At 43.0% G+C, this 12,821-nt stretch overlaps 1 protein-coding gene across 2 annotated transcripts in view; it reads right to left on the bottom strand.

Moving 5' to 3' along the window:
• Positions 1-5,834, bottom strand: part of LOC124955433 (proton channel OtopLc-like) — a 31,120-nt gene extending 25,286 nt beyond the window's left edge. Inside the window, exon 1 of one of the 2 annotated variants that reach the window (XM_047509875.1) lies at positions 5,443-5,834. The gene's annotated coding sequence lies outside the window, so the exon portion shown is untranslated. The remainder of the gene's footprint in view (positions 1-5,442) is intronic. The other variant, XM_047509873.1, reaches the window with a different exon arrangement.
• Positions 5,835-12,821: the final 6,987 nt, after the last annotated feature.

Raw genomic sequence — 12,821 nt, 5'->3', positions numbered from 1 at the left:
TATTTTATATCTGCACGTGAAAATACTTTTACACCCGGAATACACGTACCTACGTATATACATATGCATACTTGTACATACATATATATACATATACATATACATATGCATATACATACATATATATACATATATACATATATATATATATATATATATACACATATATATATATATATATATATATATATATATATATATATATATGCTCGATAATCACGTTTTCCGGCCGTTCCTTCCTCCTTTTTACCTTTTACGCCATTTTCACAATGACATCCTATTCCCTTCTCCTATCGATCTCATCTTCTTAGAGATTTTACCTTTTTATCGTCTAACTACTCGGTAATTTCGATTGCTCGAGGTGTTAGACTTATCGGAGGATGCTCGATAAATTCTTCGCCGACGGACACGCAATTCGCTAGAGTAGTCTTGTTTTCTTTTGGTTCCGGTCTCTTCATTTTCCTCTTCGTTTCTCCTTCGGCCCTCTCAGTCTAGTTCATTTCGTCTTTCTCTCTTCTTCCTTCTATCCCTTCGACGACGGCAAACCCGTGTCTAGTCAGCCATGTAAGAAGCTTCTTGCTTTTTCTAATCTAGCTGCTGGGATTGACGCGCACGATCGGGCTTTAAGCAGCAATTTACATGTAAGCCTCTACCTCGTACCTCGTCCTATCGTAATTACGTTCGCACCAGGGGTAATCGTTTCCTGTCTTTCCCGGAAAAATATATAGTCTCGCGCGTTCCACCCGACGACGCCCCTAATGCGTTTTCCCTTTTTTATATTCATCGCCGAATGCATTAAGGACGAGGCGTGAATCTTTCAAAGAGGCAAATTCTCTTATGTCGCTAACGTATTATTTATCGACTCGACTCAAACGAAAAGTATCACTGGACGATCTTCTTTTAACTTGCGATACCTCCAATAATGACACCAATGTCGAAGTCGCCGAGACTAACCGAGTATCTCCGACGAGCTCGCCGAGGGTTGCGGGCGTCGAACTTTTCCGACAGGACACAGATACCCTATCTAATTGCAATTACGTCATAATTAAGGGCGGTAGGAAGGCGCGATAATTAAAGATTAAGATATCACGAAGGCAAGTTGCCTTTAAAGGGACAACGTCGCCGGAAGCGGCTTGTGCAGGCGATAACGCCTTGATTTTCGATATTTCCTTCGACTCGAGTTTGAGCTAAGCCGTCTCGAGAAAAAAAAAGACGAGACAAATGTATCGAGTTACGGATAAAAAAAATATACTTTTTTCTTCTTAACGCTTGCAATGAAATAATTGGATATATTTTACTGACGTAATATAAGAAAAAAAAAAAATATATATATATATATATATATATATTGGCTTTATTACGATTATAATAGACTTTAAAATGTAGGAAAGAGGAAAAGAGAACTCGAGATAGGTACGAAAGATGAGATGATCTTTCGACAGCGACAATTCATATTAGACCGAATGACTTCATTTCTCGATACGAGAGACGAATGCGTATTTGTTTTGAAACACAGAGTCCGAATAAAAGTTTTACGCGTCCTATTTTATTCTCAAAGCGAAAGAGGCCAAAGGCAATAAACGAAACAGATAATAAATCTTATTCCTTTAAAAATTCCGTCAATTCCCTGTCTTATCGAGCGTTTGTCGGTCGATCATAAAAAAGATATATGCGAATATTAAAATGTTCGAAATAAATGAACTCTTGCGAGTATTAGGATCGTTTACTTATAGAAAATTCAATAATTTTGTAAACGAGAAAACACATTATCCTTTTGTTTCGAAGGACAAATTTCTTATTCGCGAAGCAAATAAAAAAATTGCCGAACGAGCAAACGAACGAGATGAGGTGCTGTCTCACGAGTACAACGATCGAACAACGAAAATTTAATTTCGCTAACGTACACTCGGCTGTGATTGTTATTGACTGGAAAGCTCAGCTTTCGCATCGTTGGTCTCGCGGTGACGCGCGCGCGAAGCATCGTAAAAACGACGAACCGATTCCCGATGTCATAAAATTTTAGGAGTTTCACAATGAAATATTTTATCCGTCGAGAAAAAGGAAAAAGAAAAAAGAAAGAAAGGCTCAGTGGGGACGCGTCGGCTTTTTTCATCGATGAGGGAACAAGCGAGGAACATAGAGGCAACCTTTTGTTGAAAGAAAAAAAAAAAAAAATGGTTCGTCGGAAAAAGTCTTTCGATGCGTAACAATGAACGATACCGCCTGTTATTTAATCGGTGACCTATACGATGATAGATGGATCGTGAAAAATATAACTGGGATAATTTTAGGCTGGAAAGAAAAATCAAGTGGTTCGTACAATGGGGGCTCGTTACTTCCATCGCATTGCCCTTTCGCGCAGGAAAAACGAATTTTCCAGGAAGCGCGCGCAATCATCGAATCATTCAACGCTCGCATTTCGACCTTTCACCCAGTCGGCATGGCCACTCGCGAGCTAGTTCCGTTTTATCCTGTTTTACGGTTAACGAAGATCATCCTCCGGAATAAGATTTTCAATTATTGCCGATTGCAAATGTATCGCTCCATGCTTCTCTCTCTCTCTCTCTCTCTCTCTCTCTCTCTCTCTCTCTATTTCCTTTCTTTTTCTCTCGCAAGTATAAAATCCAACAATCTTTTTTCGACTACATCGAGCTCCTTTATCGTCGCTACGTCGTTACGTCCTTCGTCCGAGAAAGTCTCATTTGTTCGCATGCTTTGAATCTCGCTTTGCAAAACACGACGGCTTTGTGCGAACGATATCGTAATAAATTACGAAACGAGCGAGTCTATGTGCGTATGGTGTTCACGTTGGAAAATAGAACACGAAGCGTAGTGTAAATTGAACTTACAATCCAATCAGACAATTCGTTCCGTCTTTCTTTTCGTTGACTGTAGTGACTAGTTCTTTCCCGGAAACTGGAGGAGTGTTGGAGCGTGGGATACAAAAAGAAAGGAAAAGGGAGAAGGAGAAGGAAAGAGAGAGAGGAGAGTTAAGGAAAAGAGGGAAGGAGAGTGTCGAGTAAGGAGAGATGGGATAAAGGAGGATGATCGCTGGGCTGTAGAAATAGCCTAGGGGGTTAAAGGGGAGAAGAAAAGTAAAGAGAGAGAGGGAGAGAGAGAAAAAGAGGGTTGAGGAACAGACAGAGAGAGAAAGAGAGGTGGTGAAGGAAGGAACACGCAGATATTTCCAAGTACATTTTTGATGGGATTTTTAAATGAGCCCCAATTGCGTTAAACGGTACGGGCCTTCGACTTAAGGGAAGATTTCCTTAAACATCGTTTCAGCTTCTCTCAGGAGTTTCGCGCTGTTTCATCGAGGGTCGAATATTACGGAGCTTGTCGTCATCGTCCTTGTTGTCGTCGTCTCGTAGTTATTCTCATCTTTTTCATTTTCGTCACCTGGTACTATCTCTCTCTCTCTCTCTCTCTCTCTCTCTCCCTCCCTCCCTCCCTCCCTCCCTCCCTCTCTGTCTTTCTCACATATACTACTCTTTCCGTCGAAATTCATTAGCGCGAAGATCGGGGAATGGTAATTAGCCGCGTAATGCAGCGATTCGTTTAACTTTTCCGGTCACATTAAATCAGAATATTCGTATTAAATCCTCGATTATCTTTATCAGAAACGTATAGATATATTCTATTTCTCTCTCTTTTTTCCCTTCCCTTTTTCCTGTCATCTTCTTTTTTTCCTATTCTTCTTCTCGTGCTCTTCTTAAACTATTACAATTATCTTAATAGTTGATTTAGCCAGAATTTTTCCTTCCATTTAACGAACTTTGCCTTCTAGATCGTTCGCTTTATCCTCTTATCTCTCAAAGAAAAAGTAAAAGTAAGTTTAAATTCCGTATTCTCCGAGTCAATGACGACGTGATATACGGACGAGAGGAACATCATTTTTACGTATAGCAAAGTTCGTGATAATAATCTTTCTCGCCTATAAAAACTCGTCGGACGAGTGTAAATCGTTTTATTCTTTTAAAAAAGAAAAAAATGTTCTGCTTTCGTCGTCTATCATTTCTCAATGATAAAAGTAGAGCTATGATAAGGGTAGATATATTCCATGTAGAAGGAATTAAATAGATGTATGTACGAAGCGTGTGTACAAAGGATTTAAATGCAACATTTTCATGCAACGTTTCCTGTTCGTTATTCTACGTCTCGTCAACATCGAAGAGTATAATCTTCGTATCATATATTCTTAGGACAATAATGAAAAGTCATTCACGATGATATTATGAAATAATTTACGGACGTTTTTACAATGCGACAATGGCAATACGGAGGTTTTAAACGTTAAAGTTTCATGATCGAGCGTCAAAAGTGATACGAAGGAAAGGATGGCCGGTGATAAGCGGAGATAGGAGGAGGGCTTGAAACTAGAAAGGAACGGTGCGTACTTGACGAGTAACGCAGCAGGCTCGAGAGGCCGGCTCTTCCGAACTTTCATTTCGGCCGCGAGCTCCACTTTTTAAAAGAGTTATACGCAGGTTTGACTAGATCGACGCAATGACGAGAAATCGATCCGTACGATCGATATCGGAAGAATTACGATCTATACCTATATAACTACGTGCAACTACGTACGTCCGATCGAAAAGTTACGAGAAACTATGCATCTCGCATAGGAATTTCGCATATTAAAGAGCATGTTCCGTTAGAACGTCGTAAAGATTACAAAGATGCGATTGTGCAAGACGGAAGAGATATCCGCCTCTTTGCATCTGGTCGACTGAACGACGCGCCATATTCGCTTGTCTCTTGCTTATATACCTTCTTTGTTCTACGATCAAATATTCATTTAATTCTTTTTTCCTTTTATCCACTTTGATATCGTACTATACTTTATTACAAAATGATGTAAGAAAAAGTTGAGTTACAAAGTGTTGAGTTGATTTTAACGTCATAGCGATATTAACGTGTCGCACGGCATATACGATCTAAATATCTCTCAAGAATAGAATTCGAGAGATAACTCGGTATCGATACGATACGAAATCGGTCGTTCGATGCGCGGTGAATAAAGGCGAGTTTACGTTCTGGCGTACGACGAAACGGTCTTTGGAATATAGCGATCGTTTTCGATATATCCGAATGAAAGAAACGGTGCAAAGAAAGATGTGCTATAAAATCTATATTTGCTCGCGAGACGATGACACGACGACGTCGTAAAAGTTACGCGAATCGCGTAAATTGTAATTTGTTTTGTGTCGTTATGCGTTCGAAAAGAGCTTGGAGCAAAGAGCGCGCGATACACAGATACTACCGATATCGATACAATAGTGATTCGAACGAGTAAAAAAAAGATCTAAGTCATAAAGTTTTATCTCGATCGAGTATTTTCTCCCTTAGGAGATAGCCCACGACGATGTTTCTTCGGGCTTCTCCGACGCGTATTCTCTTCTTCGAAACGATCGCGAGAAATATAATTAAACGAAGAGTTACCTGTCAATCTTTGAGGAGTTTTCTTTCGACGAGACCGAAGTATAAGCGCGTAGAAAAGATCTTCCGGAAAAGGATCTGCGCGATGGATCGTCGGCACCTGCTCCACTGACCGGGTCCAACGATTACGGGTCGGCACTCCTCTTGGCGAAAGGATAAGAAGAAATGAAGGAGGAAAATAAAAGAAGAAGAAGAAGAAGAAGAAGAAGAAGACGATTAGAAGTAGATTGGACGACGACGAGAAAATAGTAGGCGGCACGTGATAAGCGAGTAGGTCGTAGGAAGGAAAAAGGAGTAGTGTGCGTCGGTCGACGAGAGAGGGAGCAGTTTCGGGGGTAGTTACGGCGGTAGCGTTACGTAGAACCTTCGTACGTGCTTTCCTTCGGGAGTTTGACGCGCGACTGGCATACTGGAGCCACCCCGGGCCACCATCAACCCTCTTATGGCTCTGTCCCTTCGTTCGAAGCTCCCTTCGCGCCTCTCCTCGCGGTGTCGTTCGTCTCCCACCCTTTCTCGCACTCCCACCACCGCCAGCACCACCGCTAGCATCGTGCCGTGACATCTTCCTCTACCTCTCTCTCTCTCTCTCTCTCTCTCTCTCTCTCTCTCCCTCTTCCTCGCCCTATCCCTCTCTGTTCTCCTTCTCGCAGCTACCGTCTCTCTTTTTCTCCCTCTTTCAAGCGCCACCCCTTCGCCCTCTTTCCCTCTCTCTTTCGACCTGTTAGCAGCTTCCTCCTCGCTCTTCTCATCTTCATCGACCCATCTCTCGCGTCCGCGTCCCTTCCCGCGAGGCTTCATTACAACACCCTCTCTCTCTCTCTCTCTCTCTCTCTCTCCTTCGAGCCCTTTCGAGCCTCTCTCTTCTACTCTTCGCCGCTGCCATCTCCGTTCTCTCCTCTCGGCCACTTTTGCCGAGCCATCCTACCGCTGTCCGCTTCCGCTTTTCTCTCGTATCCTCTCTCCTCCATTCTTTTCTCCTTCTACCCCACCTTCTACTTTGCGCCAGGTACCACCACCATCTCCTGCCGTTCTCCCTCCTAGCAACCCCTTCCTTCCTTTCTTCCTTCCTTCCTTCCTTCCTTCCTTCCTTCCTTCCTTCCTTCCTTTCCACCTAACTACCCTCCCTTATGCGATAGCCGTTGACGTGACCAACGGTTAGCGGCGATGCGCGCGCTGCGATTTAAAATTGCGATCTCGGCTAGGCTATAAGCTCGAGTCTGAAATCTAGCGAAACATCGCTTCTTAAGATTCCCTCCGAGTCTAAAGTTTTCTCTGTTCGATTAGGAAGCTTCGACATTTGCGATTCCGATTCGCCATTCTTCTAATTCTCTTCCTTGACCGATCACCGATCGGCAGTCTTTGCATTTGACAATGCCGAGCCCAACCCTCGAGTGGAAAGGAAACTGTCGTGAGTCGATGGCGTAAGTCGTGGCACAGCTCGCTTATAAATAAGGAAGGGCTAAGCCTCGTCCTGGCCTGTAATTACGAGCGAACTAAGCCGGGTATTCCGTGGATCGGTGATCCTTCGTCATGGGAGAGACACCGTTAGCGTCTCTCCGCTTGCCCAAAATCAATTTGGAATTAATGTAACGTCCTGCCGGAATTAACGCGATGTTCTCTCGGATGGAAACGACGATACTCTTCTCTCCCTCTTTCTCCCTATCTCTGGCCTTTGTAAAATTTTAGAAAAATTCTGCAGGATGGGTCGCTTCTCAAACGAAACGATTCTCGAGTCTCGATTAGCAACTATCCTGTGCAATATATTTGGTCGAATCCTCGTGGAACGTTAAAAATCCTGATAAAAATATTTAAGAGATTCCTCAGAAACCGGAAGGGTGGATAATGAATTACGTTTTATTTCCTCGCTAATTTCATGGTACGAATATAAAGGTACGACGGCTCGCGAGCGTTAGCATGCGACGTGCGTTATTTACGAATGAACGTCACGTCGGCTATTTGATTTAACGTGTACAATCGCACGCTATATCCCTTCTCGACGGGACGAAGGGGGCACTGGGATTACTATTGCAAGATTAGTCCGTGGAACGAGGAAACGTTAAATGAAAGGAGACATCGAAAGCTGCCATTGTTTCGTCTATGCGTTCAATACAGCCAAAATTGACTACTGAGCGATTATCCATAGTTTGTGTTTACACTTTTTCGAATAAGAGAAGTCAAATAGTCTATTCGCTGCTCGGATACTTATGCAACGAGTTGCGACGCAATTAACGCTGAATTAAATATTACAGATATATCTCTCTCTCTCTCTCTCTTTTTGTATTTTTTTTTTTTTATATAATCTTTTAATTAAAAATCTTTTCTTTTAGCTTCTTTATGAAACATTCTTTCCTCTACATATAGCATTAATTCAAAGATTATTTTGTAAACCATTATTTCTCCCGGGTGAATGGAAAAATTTCATTTTACGGCCTCTTCAGCAACATTCATCGTCACCGATGGCCGACGAAAGATCGAATGGATATATAAAGCGTTCTTGGTGGTTAATGAGGACAACGTTAACGATCCATTATATTTCCACATTAATTGTCATCCTCTTATAGATCGCGATTCATCGAATTCGTTCCAAGCAAATCGGCCTATTCCGAACGAGCTTACGTTTGTCAATGCTCATCGGAGATCAAACGAGACGTTTAAGCGTTAATTTACAAGAAGCTTCTAAGACGTCTAGAAACCTCGAAGAATCCGCGTCCTATTTCACATCGGATGTCCATTGTTTGGATGTCGACGAAAAACGAATGAGAGCGACGATAGTATACCTAAATACGAAACCCGATGGGAATTTTTAAAGGAAAGAGGGGTGGAGGAAAGGGAAGGAGAAACTGCAATGATTTACTAGAGAGCGAGAGAGAGAGAGAGAGAGAGAGAGAGAGAGAGAGAGATGAGGGGAGGGAAAAGAAAGAGTTGGCCTCTCCGGACGAAGCTTTCCCGATAACTTGACACGTTCCAAACCCTTTCCCCTGTTGACAGTTTACGCGCGGTTCGCTTGTCATCGGCAAAGATACAGAGATAATTGGTCATTGGGGTATGTCGTCGTGGGGAATAGAGAGAGATGGACGAAACGAAGTACTTTGAAGAGGGCAAGCACTTTGAGCAGATTTGCTTTGGCCGTTGTTTCGGGCTTGTATTTTAGTTTAGATCAAAAGACTGTCGCTATTGGTCAATTCGACCGTATCTAAGCCGTCGTCTCTTCGTCTATCGTTCGTCTCCCTCGTTTTCGCTTTCGTTCTCGCTTTCGCGCTTCGATCATCCACATCTATTTATCTATCCGTTCGTGAGCAGTAACACGTCTCGACGTATCTAATTCGTTCGCACTTGCCGGAACGATATAGCGAATAATCCGATATCGGAATGTTCCGCAGCAACAAGTCGTCGAATGAAACGGCATCAGCGGTACACTTGGCGGGCGGATGATCCTTCAAAAACGAAAGACGAGTTCTAGCATAATTTAGACAAAAAGCAAAAGAGAGAGAGAGAGAGAGAGAGAAAATAATCAGAAAGAAATCCAAGGATCAGAGGAGCGTTTCGGTTCGCCTCGAAATTCTATTCCTTCAAAGTGTAATTTTAAACGGTCGTACGGTCTCCGGTAGTGACCGCGTAGCGCAGAAATGAAAGAAATTACCGAGAAATGCGATGGCAAGAGGGGTCGAGGTAGAAGTCGTACAAAATTGTGGAACGAACCGAGTTTGAGGTAGGAGAGAGAGGGAGAAAGAGAGAGAGAGAGAGAGAGAGAGAGAGAGAGAGAAGGAAGAGGAGGAGGTGGGTGTCGGAAAGACGGACGAGTTAGGAGGGCGATGGGGTGGGCAGAGGTGTGAGCAGAGAGGTGGGCAGAGGGATGAGAGTAGTACCACGGAAGATATCAGGGACAGACATGCATGGCTCGCGTGGATTTGCATGTCAATGGCAAGTAATATAAATTACACGTAATTACCTTCCTATTCGAGAGAGCCGTGAATTTTATTCCGCTCTATTTCGAGGCGCAATCACATGACGGCGTACGAGGCGAGACTCGAGTTGGTTCCGCGAGCGAAGAATTTGTCCGCCGGGCTTATTTTGATCGTTACATTTTCCGACTGTTCTCTCTCTCTCTCTCTCTCTCTCTCTCTCTCTCTCTCTCCCTTTCTTTTTCTATTTTTCTCAAACTCCACCGAGCGAAATTGAATCGAAAATCCTTTTTTTTCCCTCTTTACTGCTTCAGATCCTTTTTCCATTTTCTTGGAAGATCGCCGCTCGAGCTACGTACGAATCGATCCTTTTTTCGTGCCTCTCCGAGAACCTTCTTTCTTCTTCTTTACATGGTACCAATTTTTCGACTCTTTAAGACATCCAATTATCGTCCGAGCTTTCCAACTTCTTGTAATAAACATCGTGCACGATAACGAAGCTCGTTTCGGAAGCGAGGAAAGTGTAGTTGGCGAGATTCTTTCTTCTGTAAGGCGTCTAGAATAATAGTTGTCTTATATTCGTGGCCTGCCACTCCGACTAACTGTTATTGAATATTTTACAAGGCTAACGCTTTGTACGAGTATTATGCTTCGTTTTTATGTCACTACTAGCTGCTTTATTAAATCGGTAGTTAACATCTAATCGGTCTCCTCGTAATAGTGATAGATTTAAGGATCATGAAGATTTTACGAAAATTCAGCTCGAATTTTTGATAATTTGACGGCGAATAATAATAACAATGATAATAATGATAACAATGGTAATGATGACGATGACGATGGTGATGACGATGATAATGGTAATGACAATGATAATAATTACAACGACGAGCGTATCGAGTTAGACGCAATGTCTGTAGATTTCTTTTGCACAATATGCGGTATCGCGGCGTTTAATTTCCCAACTTCTTTCTCGGAACATTGGAAGTTTCTTGCTTCTGAGCGGAAACAGAAAGTGAGAAGGAATAGGAAAGGAAATAATAAGAAAGAAGGGAAAGAGAAAGAGAAAAAAATACGAAGGCAAGCGTACTCGCTCGCATTCTCTTTTTCCGTTTTTCTGATGTTTATGTCTCCGAGTAGCTTAACTTTCGACCAACGTGCACTTTCGCCGCTTTATGCGAGTACGCGTAGATTCGGATGCGCAGGGAGCACATCGTAAGAGAAATAATTAGGGAAATATCGCTTAATAAATATTGCTCGCGCTCGAGCACCAAACGCGAAGCAAGCGTACACCTGCTAACCAGCCTTCTCTCTCTCTCTCTCTCTCTCTCTCTCTTTCTCGTTTGGCTGCTTCTTACCAGCCGAAGGAGACGATGAGGAGGCAACGTTTCTGGTATCATGCACGAAGAGTACAATTGAAACTTTGCTAAGCACCTGGCAACGGCTTGAATTACTCGAACATGATATCTATTTCTGAGAGCTAAGTATCCAGGCAAAACGCTTAAATCTTCTTGATATCTTTCGTACGCATTCCTTTTACGTAAAAAGCTCTTCGATATTTCGATGCGTTTTCTATATATTTCCGAGGAATTTTATCCACAAAAAAGAGAGAGAGAGAGAGAGAGAGAGAGAGAGAAGAATTAAGAAAGGCACAATTTGGCGCGATATCAATCAAAGTTTATCTAAAATACATTTGCCGAAGTTTGTCAGGAAGCAGTACGGGTACGCAAGGGTCGCAGCCTTTTGACACTGATTTAGAAGCTATAAGTCAAACCCGACGCGCAATTACCCTCCTCCCCTCTTCGATCGTCAGTGACACCCTCGATCGCCCTTCGCCTCTTCCGTTCGCCACAGGATGCCTCGCGTGATTTTACCCCACGGGCTTATCTTACTCGAAAATGCTGAAAAATATGAGCCGAGAGAGAGAGAGAGAGAGAGAGAGAGAGAGAGAGAGAGAGAGAGCCTTTCGATCGGTTCTCGGTGTCCTACAACCCCGAAGCGTTCGCGAGAAATAAACTATCGGAGAAGGTCGTTTAGAAATTTTCTAACTTTTTCTATGATAACAAGTATGCTGCTTTATGGAGAAAATCGAGAAATAGAGAGTAGACGAGTTTCGATGAGTTTAGTCGATGAGAAAATGTTGGATAATAAAGTTCACGGGATGCTGAACGTCGAGGCGCGGGGTTTCGAAATTTCGTTTAGAAATTTCTACTCGAGGTGCATGGATTTGCGAGAGTATCATTCTAAATTCGGTCGAATAAGAGAACGATAGTGGATTCTCCGTCCAGCGGAGAATGTCGTGGCAGGAGACGAGTGCATGAATACTCGTGCAAAGTAAAGGCTTTGACCGAGGCTCCGTATGTAAATATACTTTGCGGCCTTCTCTGCAACGATGCGAACCTATGCCACCCTATGCAGAGCTCGGCATCCCCTATCGATCCCCCATACCCGTCGTTCGCTTCCAGAACGTAGGAGAAAGAGAAGCCCTCTGTCCGGGGTGTTGTAAGAACGAACACGTAGAGAGAACCAAGTGTGTATTGCGTTATGCACTTTTTCTACTAATGGATAATGCAAGTGCGTTTTCAATGTACGTATTCACGTCGTATACGAACGTAGAAAGTAAGGTAATACCTTTAGGATTTTCTTCGATGTATCCGATAGCCGCGTGTCTCGACGGCTATCTTCCAACGTACTCGTCGGATATGTGTCGTTTTATTTTATTTTTCTTGAAAATTGAAAAGAATGAAACTAATTTTCGATTGATGTTATCGCAATACAACTGCGTAATCTCAAGTGATGTCCCATATACGTAAGTATATCGCATGCGGCAGGGACGTAACGCGTCCGGATCTCTCGAGAGACTAGGGGTTTGAAAAGAAGACGACGATGTATGCTCGTCCATGGTCGAGGGTTTGGTTAAACCAAGTGGAAGTGTCGACCACCCACTTTTCACCCGGCTTGCTCCCTTTTTACGCGCGCTTTCTCTCTCTCTCTCTCTCTCTCTCTCTCTCTCTCTCTCTATTTCTCATTCTCTTTCCTTCGTAATTCTGTCTAATTGCTTTGCTTACTTTTGAAGAAGGAGGGTCCCGATGTCAGGCGTTTGAGAGAAGTAGTAGCGTTTGAATAAGCCTACGCAAAAGCTCTCGTGCCTTTCTCTGTTTCTCTCTGTTTCTCTATCCATCCATCCATCTTCTTTGCGATGCATAGAACTCAGAAACGTGGAAACGTAGAAAGGGATGGAAACCCGTCGAGTTTTCCACGTTCTTCGAAACACGTTAATTGTTCCTCCGAATAACGATTCCCTTGCCGAGGATCGATCGACTCGCTTAAAGCTTGAAATCCATTCGAGTTGAACGTCCAGAATGCCATTTTAAATAAGCTCCGTTAGAGCGTACCCTTTCACGAACGATCGCTTTCACGTACGATAGAAAATTTGGACGAACCTTTCGCTCGTTACTTTTTTCACATCGAATTCGATCG

This window comes from Vespa velutina, chromosome 18 (assembly GCF_912470025.1).
Source record: "Vespa velutina chromosome 18, iVesVel2.1, whole genome shotgun sequence".
NCBI classification, from domain to species: Eukaryota; Metazoa; Arthropoda; class Insecta; order Hymenoptera; family Vespidae; genus Vespa; species Vespa velutina.
This window is presented reverse-complemented; position numbering and strand designations above follow the sequence as displayed.